Source organism: Dendrobium catenatum, unplaced genomic scaffold (genome assembly GCF_001605985.2).
Source record: "Dendrobium catenatum unplaced genomic scaffold, ASM160598v2 fragScaff_scaffold_124, whole genome shotgun sequence".
NCBI classification, from domain to species: domain Eukaryota; kingdom Viridiplantae; phylum Streptophyta; class Magnoliopsida; order Asparagales; family Orchidaceae; genus Dendrobium; species Dendrobium catenatum.
In genome coordinates, this window is record NW_021318586.1 from 561,015 (window position 1) to 574,294 (window position 13,280).

Below are 13,280 nucleotides of genomic sequence, written 5' to 3' on the forward strand. Positions count from 1 at the left end.
CCCGGTTTTAGAAAATCGAGATTGGTGGCGGTTCAAACCGGTTCTGGCCGGTTTGATGTACACCTGATTTTTAAGGGTGAACAGAACTGGCCTTCAGATCGATTCACGGTTGAACCGGTCGGACCACCGACCGGCCGGTCTGGTCTGATTTTCAAAACATGGGTCGGAAAGCCACCAGAAAATAGTATACCAGAAATCCGCCGAAAATTCCTCCCGTAATGAACGATTTTCCTATAGTGACTATCTTGAGTCTACTTCTTCACTTTGACTTTCTATATGTTGTACATAAAATGATTAGTAGCACACAAAAGAAATAAATAATATATATATAGTAATTTATCAAACTAATAAATTTTTAAATTATCAAAATACTAAGTCGATCTTTCGAATTTGAAATCTATTTCCTTTTTAAAAGTTCACATGCTGATTATTGCATAAAAGTTAGCTAGCATACATTACATTATAAATAAATTAAAAAGTAATTAAATTTCAATGACATTTTGCTTTACATACAAAATTACCCTTCATAAGTTCAGGGCTACTCAGAAATTTCTCTAGTTGTCGGGCTTATATTCAAAAAACATAAATAACAACATCTTACCCATCTTGATGTTGACTGGAATCATGATTTTGAATTGATTAGGTGTTTTAGTTGGTATTTCCACTCCAGGCAAGAATGTAAGCCAATAAGTGTGAGACTTTATAAAATTCTTTTCAAGATTCAATGGTATGACTCCGATCTCATGAAGTTTACAATTTGTTTTACTAGGCTCGTCTTCACTATCCTATAGTTATTGTTACTCCACTAAGATCTAGGTTATAAGGCATACCTTAAATTATAAGTCCTCATCCTTTGGGAATAAAATCTTAGCTATCTAATAAAATGTCAACTCAATTTACAATTTCTTCATTAAAAATTAAAGCCAAACATGTGATAGACTGGCTCACATCTGGGTAGTCTCAAGATCTTAGTGCTTCCTACTCATAATCTTTTGACCTCACAAAAGAACTGTTCAGCATTGAACCAAACCCCTTTGAAAATTCTAAAAACCATTATCCTTGACTTGAACATTAAAATCTAATAAAATATTTGCCATTAATCTAACCAAAAGTATTATTAGGAGATTCACTTCTCTTGAGATATGATTAATCATATATGTAACTCTAGATTAAAATGAACCCTATCTTATATTTATAAGACATGAAAAAGATTTATAGAAATATACATAATTTTTAAAAACCTATTTTTCATTCAAATACCTTTATAGATTATCATGTTTACCTTTTGAGGTGATATAAAATTCTCGATACCGTTTTTTTATCACAAAAATGGTAATTTTTCAAAACTTTTTATTATTATTATTTTAAATACTATTCTAGAATATCTTGTCCGCCTTTTGAGACAGTATGATATTCTTTTTATTGTATTTAATTATGAAAATAACATTTCTTTCAAAACCTTATTTTTTCTTTGAATCCATTATAGACTAATGTGTCCATCTTTTGAGATAGTATGTTATTCTCAATGCAGTATTTGATAATAAAATTAGGAGCATTTTGAATATGTTCGATATTTTATATTCCCATAAATCCTGATTTGATTCCTTAATATACTAACAAAATTAGACAATATTCATTAATATTTGTACTGTACAAATCTTTTTATATAGGATGATCAATTTAAATTTTAAAATTCTTAACTAATTATGGTAACTAGATTCAACATCATAGTTTATCAAAATACTTAATCATCATCTATGATCAAAGATTGTGCAGTTTAATTTGTCATAGTTCCATTTAATTTATTTAATTTGATTAAATACTTCAATTAATTTTTGGATTAATATATCATACAATTCGATTGTGATCATATATATGATTAAACAAATAATTCAAGTATTTAACTATGAGTGTGTGGTTGGTTCTCTTGCTAACATAGACCAAATTATATAAATGAATCAAGAAAAAAAAAAAAAATACTCTTTTATTACAAATTTACTAGATTTTAGCGCTGCACTATCATGATCCTACTTCTTTAATTTGACTTTGTGTAAGCTACATCTAAAACGATTAGTAGCAAACAAAAGAAACAAATTTTATTAATAAATGATATGTAATATAAATTATTAATATATATATATATAAATTTATCGAACTAATAATATTTGTAATAATTAAAATACTAGACTGAGCTTCAAAATTTCAACCTACCTAACTCTCTAATTTTTTTGCAACTCACTTGTAAATGATATGTAATATAGTATTATGACAAAGAAAAGAATTTTCAAATCCCCTTTCATTCCTTTCTCTCCATAAAGGATATATGCAACAACATATAGTTCATTAATTCTATTTTTTTTTAATTCTAGTATTTATAAGCAACAGATGTGTTTTACACTTAAAAAAAAAAACTATATCCCACAATTGAAGAAGATTGAGTTTCAGTAAGAAAGATGACGTAGCTGGAATGATGTTGCAAATAATATGAATTATATAGTTACATTCAAAGAAGAGATGAATTATGCTTTCTTGTTCAGGCGAACAAAAAGAACAATAAGAACCAACCAACTAAGATGTGATTAGAAACAATAGTATCATAATAAACACTTCTTACGCCAAATAAATTTTAACCACAAGACATTTGGAGTATTTGAATACTAAGCATTTATGGATCTTCTGAATTGGATTTGCACTTGCCAAGCCAATGTGGATAATCATGAGAGGGATCATGGATATTTTGGCAACTCTAATAATGTCAAAAACGGTAGCATGAGAGACATTTGATTATGTCAATCGCCATTATGAAGCGAAATTAAAAGGGATGCATTGTTCTGAAGATTGGAGGAAATGTTGTGGTAGAGTCAAGCATCTCATTTAATGATTTTTCCCGGCACCAAGGATCCCAAAAAAAGGGATATATTACTATCATCATAAATATTGAAGGTAATATGTGTTATGATGTTATTAGCAACCAATTTAAGCTTTTCCCTAATTTTAGTACCCTTTAATAGAGTTAGTATTCAAAAAACACTCGTGCTTGCATTTGTACCGACAAGCTAAAATCTCACTAGAATACAACAGTCTCCAGAGTAAATTATAGTCTAAAGCAAAGCTAATAGTCGAGACATCTGGGATGCCCAGCTCCCTTAAAAAAAGTGCCCAAGTCTACAAGAATTCGACCAGGATATCAATTATTAAATGAAGGTTCCTAGCACAGTTATCAGTATAAAAGATGAATTTAGATCGCAATTTATTAATCTTTTTGCGGAAGTTTATAGGCAAAATAACACATTTAATTAATACAGTAAGTAATTACACTCTATATACTAAATCTAAAATATTGCAATCTTCTAGCAAATAAGAGAGATTTTTCCTTCGAAACATCTATTAACAAAGAAACATTGCTCGTTGGTGGAGAGAAATCAAAATTAAACCTTTTTTTATATGAGATAGAAATTTCCAACGAAAAGTTAGTATTGAGAGTACAAGTCACGAAAAATTATTAGGTGCGGACACTGGGTGCAGAGATACGTCCGGTCATCCACTTAAAATTTGAAATTTGACACATGGAGTGGACACGTTGTATTTATTTTTTACTTTGTATATTTAATGCGTCCGCAGAAATTTAAGCCAAGCACATCAAAAGTACAACCAAAGCGCAGGTAAAAGTGCAGGTAAAGCGCAACAAAAGAACAGTAAAAGCGCAACTAAAGCGCAGGTGAAGTGCAATCAAAATGCAGTAAAAAAGCGCAACAAAAGAACAGTCAAAGAACAATTAAAGTACAAGTAAAAGACAAATAAAACACACAAAAATATAACTAAAATGCACTCCACATATTAAATTTTAAATATATGTCCGAACGTAACATATCTCTATGTCTAATTTTCGCACCTAATAATTTTTACAAGCTGAGAGACTCAATTAATTGTTTCTGATAACGAATAGATCTAGTCAAAAAGTTTAAACTTTCGATAGGGTTGTTTGCTAGCTGAGCAAAAATATTTTATTCGAAAGATTGAGTACCTATTAGCCGTATCACGACAAAAATTTGTACATTACTATTATTATTATTTTTATTTTTATTTTTTTTGAAAATTAAAGGCTTAGCCATTTTCATTAAAATGTAAATGCTATATAGCTAGGATTTTCCTCAAACTTTACGTCCAACGAGGCACCCCCTACAAGTATTCCTTTTGGACTTTGCGGTTATATAATGAACAAAAGAGGAAACTCGACGCGCATGGCATCATTGCTTGCTCTCGTCATCAATACGAGTGATAGAGGGAGAATAGAGAGAAAGAAAAGAAAAACCTCCATTACTGGCCAGCTCTAGGGATGCGTAAAGGCCTGCAATATTTCACGAGGAGAACAGCTGTACTCTTTTCTTGCCATCCCTATCTTCCTATCATCTCATTTTTTATATTGCGACCACCAGACCTAATTCGGTAACCATGTACGTAGATATGGCCCCACTTTCCTTCTTGTCGTAGTAGAAAGTTTTTTTAATCTATTAATTAATCAATTAGCGGAATTTGTTTTTAGGATGCATGATAACGAAGTCTGCATGATAACAGAAGATATATATATTTTTTATACGTAGAACAAAATTCTGAGTATGACATTTAGATAATGTATATCATATTAGAAATTATTATGTTAATTGAATAAAACATTAAAATATTAAAGTAAAAAAAAAATTATTGATATATTATAAAAAATTATCTTGATCGAACACGAATCTCGAGATAATTAGTATTCCGAAATTAAATCTAGGATCATCCAAACTCCGATTTCAACAAAATTATAGTCAAAGACGGACCTAATGACATTAAATTTGACCTAATATGAGTTCAAGAGGTTCAAATCGAAGACTCAAAGTGCTTTTGAAAGGTTCAAATCATACATTGAACAATCAAACATTTTCTAAATGTGACATGCTTATAATTGAATCGAGCAGCTCGATGAGACGAATCCAATTAGGCAAAGGTTGCCAAATTTTTATATATTTAAGACACTCAAATACTCAATTAATAAACCGTCCATGATCAATGGAGTCGATATCGATCGTCCATTCAAAACACTCCTAACATGCTCTTGATCTTCTCCCTAGTTAATGGTCATGTCACTCTTAAAAAATTATAAATAGACCCTTCATTCTTCATTAAAGGGAAACTTCAAGAAAGTGAAGGGAGTAAAGGAAGATATATCAAAGCTCTCTTACCATCAGACTTCTCCTCGACTACCACCTGACTCCTAACTGTTGTCAGACTTTCGCCTGACTTCTCCCGGACACGGTCTATTGCTATACTTCCGCTCAAACAATAGCTATCGTTGGACTTCTATCCGACCACCTGCTATATCAACCTACAGCTTGTAAAGAATTTTACTACTTCCTAGTGTCCCTATCGCTTTATTACTACAATTCATGTGCAATTATACTAACTTTTATTGCACGTGTATTTGTTAAGATATAATAAAGCAGGAATTAGTGGAGTTTTCAAAGATCATAATGGAAGATTCCTGTTGGCATTCAATTTTGGTTACTTACTTTGACATATAGCTCAATCAGAGTTGTTGGATATTCGTTCACTAAAGAGAGTTATACAAAATTAGATGTTTGAAGCCAAAGGAATTCTTATTGAATGTGATAATATCAATATTATCAAGTTCCCTTAACGCTCCCCATAAAAATCTAGTAGGAAGAATGAAGATATGTGGATGAAGGAGTTGTCCTTTTTGAAGGAGTTCAATTAAATTTTATTTCATTTTTCTAATAGAAGTTGTAATAAGTTAGCTGATTTGTATTGCATGTAACTTTGCTTTTTTTACTGATTTTTATGGGGATTATGTTAGTTGTAATAATGTTCCACCTTTTATTTCTTTGTTAAAGGAGGGATGTGATAGATTTTCTATCTTTTAGTAGTTTGTATTAGATATCTTTTATTAATGCAATTTGCAATCTTTTTAAAAAATTTGCATTTAGTACTAATCACATTGACAAGACCTTCAACATAACTTCTACCAATGCATTCCACATTTGTCTTAAAAAAATATTTTCCTATATTTATGATTGTCGTTCTTCTTATATTTAATTTATGTCATGGGATTTAATAAAAATGGATAACCCAAATCATCTTTAAAAAAGTTTAAACAAGTTAATTACAAATAATTCATGATTTATTTAATTAGCCACCAATCAATGATGATGAGGGTTTTTCTTTTATCAACCAACCAAATTTTTCATGTAAGAATAGGTAAAAATTAGATGTATATGACGAGACAGAGATATATGAGCTTCAAATTAAGAATCATACCACCTCAGTCCATTAGTAATAGTATCTTGAACTCATTTTGATTTCAACTGCTCGATTATCTCTAGGATTTATAATTCTCATCTAATTACCTGGTTCTCCCACAAGTACGGTTCCCCTTGGAAACCTACTCTATCTTTGACATCCCCAATGTGGAAAAGTATTTGTGATACTGCTTACAAACCAAAAGGGAGTTTTGTTTTTAATGTCACTACTAATTCTCCTGTCTCTCTTATGTGGGATCACTGATGTAATGGGGACTGCTTAACCGATCTCCCTAATCTCACTGATATTCTTAATGCTTTCTCAGCTGAGTCTAACCTCTCGGTTATGTTGGAGTCTAATGGGTGGAATATTCCAATGGCAATTCACGATTCCATCCGTAGGCTTATTCTCTCTATCCCGGCCCATTCACTTTGATGCTGCGATTTTGTTATGTAAAAGTGGGAAGATTGGTTGTTATGGTGATTTCTTACTTGATTTTTATTCGAATGAGAAAGGGAGGTAACCTAGCACAAAATGGTGTGGCATAAACATGTGTCTACCTGTTTTTTTTTTTTTTTTTTTTGTTTTTTTTTTTTTTTTGTCTGGTTGAGCTTGGCTGGTGGGCTTAAAACGTCATATGTTTTGGATCAAGAGGAACATTTCGGTGAATCATATATGCTTCTTATGTAATGCCAATTCTGAAAGTATATCTCACATACTCTATTATCTCTGACCTTATCCCCTACCTTAGATCTTTTCTATTGCGCCCAAATTTATATTAGATTGTTAATTTGCTTGGAGACATGAATCTTAATCTATCGGGCAAATCTTCCTTCTACCCGATGCTGCTATGGTGTTTTGCCTACAACTTATGGAGGGAGAGGAAAGGAAGAAGGTTTGCCAATAAGTTTTGTAGCAAAGCTACTACTCGTATCATTATCATCAACGCTATTTCTCTTAAAATTGCTAGTTAGAAGAATGTGAAAAAATTTAAAGATATTCTTGATGTCTCCTATTCAGTGAGTCTGATTTGTTCTCTGGCTATTTCGTTCTTCTTGATGCTGCTTTGGTACTCTGGCTGTGCTATCGGATTGCTCATTGGTTATGGATAGTTTTTGATATTATCATTTTGGTTAATCGGATGTTTTTTGTGGTTTTGGGCTTGATTTCAATTGTTTTTATTGATGCGGGTGTTGTGCTTCTCGAGTCGGAAGCTTCAGAATTATGTTTTGGAAGGGGATATCCTCAAGGGTTTGGTTACCTCCGTTATGTCGTTGCCGGGCTGATTTCTTTTTTATGGATGGGTTTTTGATGCCTTGGACGATGATGTTTACCGTCCCGTACTTTTCCTTTTAGATGGTCTTCAGGCAACCAAGGGTGTCAATTTAATTTGAATATGCAGTTAAATCTTCGATTGATTACTTTTTGTTCCTGAGTCCAAGCATATTGTTTTGCTATTATTTATATTTTTCTCCATTTTTTACCTGATGTATTTTTTGGTGTAGCAGTCCTCGGAATGTTGCTTCTGAGTCTTTGCTCAATTTTTGTGTGAGCATTGTTTGCTCCCGGCTTTTTTTTTCTTTTACTTGTAATTTTTTATTGTTCTTTACTTGGTTAATGAATGGGCTTTGCCCCTCATTTTTCCAAAAAAAAAAATCTAATTTTTTTGGGGAAATAAAAAAAATTATCTTGAACATCTTGAGCATCTGTTTTCGTACAAAAAAATAAAATAAAATAAAATATCATACCTTAATTTCCTTTGATTTTGAAAAAACCTATGAAGTGGTGGTCCACAAATTCGCCATAGATTAAAAGTGGCTGGATTGCTTGTTCATGTATTCGTTAGCAGCGATACGTTGGGTTTATCCGTTAGCGGCTTAAACTTGATAACAGCAGCCGTTTAAAATATCGCCAAGGGTAGAAAATAGAAACGGTTAGGTTTATTACTTAGATGCCAACGTAATATATATAATAATCACACAAAGAAAAAGATGAGCATATTTATTATTTCAGCATATTAATAAGGCTAAAAGCTTCACGAAAAGATAAGAAAAACTTAATTAAGTACTTTCTTCATATATATCAGTTCGTATTAAAAATTAAGACTTTGTTTGAAATGGTTTTTTTATTTCTTCTTGAAGCAAATTTTTAACATAAAAATTAAAATTTTCATACTAAAAAAACTGCTTGAAAAAGCCTATGATGTTAACTTCTACATGTAAGAAATTAATTTACCAACCAACTGCTCTAATCTTCAGCCTCCATCAGAACCAAATCTGCACCCACTGGCCGGAGCCGCCCTCGCAGGCCAATCTGTTACATTAAAGGCCGACGGAGGTCTGGCCTGCAGCTGCTGCACCTGCCGCTTCAGGAATTTGACGTAGCGAATCGCTTCGTCAAGCATAGAGGCTGTGTCCATCTTCGTTCCTCCGGGTACGAGTCGCTGAAGGATTCTGATGCGCTCGCTGATCCTCTCGCGCCGGTGGCGAGCTGCTACGCTCTGCGGATCGTCACTGATTCTCACGTTTCGCCGGAGTGGCTTCTTGATGGTGGTGGGGTCTATGTCAACGGGCTGCATGGCGGCGATCTTGTAGATCATCTCCTTCATGGCGCCCAGTTCGTGTTGCCCGTCTTCACTATCAGGGGCTGGCTGATCTTGATAAGCGGAGGCATTGAAGGCGGAGGTGGAGCAGGGAGGATGGGAGGTGAAAGGATGTTCGAACGGATACTGCGACTGATGCGGTAGTTGATGGTGATCAGGATAGTCATGGCTGCCCATCTCGAAGAGATCTGAATAAGTGAGAGGGGTGATGGGTTTTTGCAGAAATGGAATGAGGGGGAGGGGGGCGGATTGTTGAAAAGGATATGCAATAGCGTTAGAAGGCATATAAGTAAATGCAAGATGGACTTTAAATAATGAAAAAGTGACAAAGATTGTTGTCATTTTCGGGATCTGGTGTGAGGCCTAAGGGTAGAACTTTTATTTCGTTCGGTGCAAGGACGTAGAGGAACGTCCGGTCGGAGTCAATTTCCCGTCAAAAAATTAGGTATTTGCTCGGTACAACTAGGTATTATTTGATAATAATGAGGAATACCGTTCTCTGAAGAGCAATACCGAGTTATACCGAGCTGTACCGAGAAATACCGAGTTGTACCGAGTTTTTCTGGGAAAAACTCGGTACAACTTTGGTATAACTCGGTATTTGCTCGGTAAAGCCCGGTATAACTCGGTATTGGGTCTTCAAATGATGGTATTCTTCGTTATTGTTTGGTATTGCTCGGTATTTGCTCGGTACAACTCGTTTTTGCGCGGGAATTTACCTCCGACCGAACATTCCTCTACGTTCGGTCGGAGGACGTAATAATTGTTCTTGCAACGAATAAATGAGAAAGAAAATTTATTTATTTATATATATATTTAAAAGATATGGGCTACAAAGGCGAGCCTCATGAGAGAAAGTGATTCACGTCTACCGGGTGCAGCTCATCCGTTAGACGTGAATCACTTTCTTCTTGAAGACTCACCTTTGAAGCACCTAACTTCTAAATAAATAAATAAATAAATTAGAAAGAGATGGTGATGATGATGTAAAATGGCAGTAGTGCTAATTTTTTTTTCAATGCAGAGTGTTATTATGCCCAAAGTACTATAAATTTCAAAATTGTTAAAAACAATAATTTAAGGCAACTAAATCTCAGTAAGAAGTTTTTTTTTTTGTAACAACAATTGAAAATTAAATAGAAATGCTCCTAAGAGTTCATTAACTAGTGTATATGTAATATATTAAATGTTCACTAAGTGCATATTAATAAAAATTTAAAAAAAAATTTAAATTCATAATTTAAGTTAAAATTAGCAATTAGTTGTGTTAGAATTAATTAATTTTTAAAATACTTGTGGAGTTTAAAATAATGTTTATTTCAAACAAGAAACTAATTAACAATACAATCCATAACTGATGTAAAATTACCTAGTTTTCAAATTGTACTTATGGACAGCTTAAGGCTTCATTTGGGACGGTTTTTTTATTACTTATTGAAATTTTTATAGTAGAAAATTGTTTTAAGTAGCAGTAAAAAAGCCACATAGCCTAAATGAATGACCATTTATTTGATTTTGTGTTCCTTTAAACAAATCTGCATAGTTAACATTATACTACCTCGAGTGATTGACTGAAGTTATACTGCAACGACAATTTATTTTATAATCAAATTCAACGTTGCGAATGCTTGATTCACCCTTAAGGTTAAATTTCGTATTCACCTATCATTTTGAAAATAAAACTAACCAAAGATTAGTTTTAATCTCCATCCAAATATTTTTTACCCTATTTTAGTAAATTAAAGAAGAGTTTACAGCTTTAATATGGATCCTTATGTTCCAATGGTGGCAAACCTCCATAGTTAATTGCATCTGAAGAGAAATTTTTTCATTAAAGTGGAGACTAGACTTATTCTAAATTTTAAAAGTTTATTATATATTTTTTAAATATTTAAAAGCTTCAATAAATTATTTTTTAAAATACTTTTATTTTATTTTAGAACCATGAACTCCAAGTCTGATGCATGTAGGTAAGATAGCTATTTTAATATCAAAATCAAGGATTCTAATTTAGATTTATAATCAGAGTTTAGTACTATGAATCGAATCAGATGCATCAAACTAATGCAATTCTAACACAAAGACAGCCTAAAATAAATGTTTTATTTTTAACCAAAAATTAAATTTTCTAAATACTTTATGTTCAAATTTTTTGAGAAAGTATGGCAGCATGTCAGCCCTGACCCATAGGAAAATTCTGGCGGCCACATCTATCGGGCTCCTCATTCCTTGCCATTGGCTTATATGCTGTCCAACTAGATACATTATATAATATAAAATGCATATATGTATGCATGTCATGGTAAAGGAGTTCATGCATGCATATGGTACCAGTACTGTATTATCTTAAAGCTAGCATTCATGTTTCTACAAAGTCCATAACATATGCATCGAAAGAAACCTTTGAAAAGGACTAAACTTTAATGTAATTTACCATCCATATGAATGTAATACATGTACTATAAAATAGTGTATGAAAGAGTAAACATTATAAAAAAGAAGTTGTACTTTATTTATATAAAAGATTTATACAACCAACTAAGGGTCTATAAAAAAGTAAAATAGTTAAGCTCCACCACAATAAACATGATTTTTTATACCTATAAATTATATATATTTAAATACACTTGTTTATCGTCTTCTTGTTACGGCTTTTTATAGAATTTCAAAAGGGAATATCCTCTAAGGATGAAGGAGTTATCTTTTGGAGATCTATAGGGATGTCAATATTTGACACGATAGGAAAATTCGACCTGAACCCGACCCAGAAATTTTGGATTGGATCCGACCCGATTTCAAAATGGGTTGGGTTCAGGTTGAGCCGATGGGTTACCGGGTCAACCCTGAAACCCATTTGAAATGAGCTGCCAGAGCTGCCTAGACTGTCCGCACCTGCCCTAGCAGCCCATACACCTGCCCGCGCCCTACAAGCGACTGCTCGTGCAGCTACCCGCGCGACCACCGAGGTTGCTAGCGCCTTCCAATTCTGCCGCCCGCGCACCTGCCTGCTCACACTCGCGGATGCCCTTAGCTCGAGGCTGCGCCTGCCTGCCTGCGTCGGCGCCCGCCGTTGGCCGTCCCGCTCGTTCGCCGCCTGCAACATGCCGTTCCGCCGTCTCGCTATCACTAGAAGCTGTTTCGTGTCGAGTCGGGTCAACCAACAACCCGACAGGTTGGGTCTGAGTTCAAATTTCAACCCGATTATATATCCGGGTCGGATTAGGATCGACCTGTTTGAATTCGAGTCAGTTCCGATTTCGACCCGAAACCTAGTTTTGACACCCCTAGAATAAAAATACTTTTAAACCATTGCAACTCGATCCTAGGTACTTTCTACACTAACTCTTAACAGTAATAAAACTAAAAAAAAAGCAGATATAATAAAGTGCAATGCAAGTGTGTATAATTTAATAAATTTGATGCACCCTAAAAGAGAACAAGGTGCACCAATAAAAATATAAACTTGTGTGACATCTGCAATCAAACCAAAATTACCGCCATCTTAACCTAGGCTATAAACGGTTACCCAAACAAATCGTCCACGCTGTGTGATGAATATTGAATGGCTTTTATTTGTCCAAAGGGGTTTATTGTTTAAGTGCTTTATTTGAAAGGGTTTGTTTATTAAAGTCCAAAAGGGTTTTTTAATTAAGTTTAATTCTTAATGATTTTGTATTTTATTATTTATTTTTTAAAGTAATAAAATTGATTATTTAGTTTTAAAGAACCATGAAAATTATTTATTATAAATTAAAAAAAAAACAGCCCTAAAATAGGTGTTAATTTGAGGGTTTATTAATTAAGTATTTTAATTTCTTCCAATTACTATGAGATTAATTTCTAAGGTGAAAAATGTCACTAAATGTGTTATTTTTTAGCAACATCACTGTTGTATGTGAGAGGAAATGCTTAGAATTTTTCTAAATTATCTAGACCATACACTAATTGATTTTACCTAAGTGTCTTTACTATTCATCATGCTTTGAGATTCAAAGTGTCTAACCCTTGCAATAATATAATCATGCTCATTTTTATTGAAAATGAAATGTCACAAGAGAAATACAACTTTTTTGTAAGAAAAATAGAAAAAAAAAAATCACAAAATTGTAATATAAAGAGAAAAAGAAGCCTTAAATAAGGAAAAAAAAGGAAAAGAAGAAAAAATTCAATACAAAATGATAAAGATCTCTGTCACCAAATCAAAAAATATGTAAAAGACAACATATATCAGAAAGACAAATCATCAGCACAGAAGAGATGAAATGCACCAACAACCCTAAAAAAGAAGCCACCATTAAGTATTGCCAGGAAAAGAAGAGCCCAACAATAAACAATGCCGAAGACCCTTCTTGAAATAAATGTCACAACCAATATAACCTTC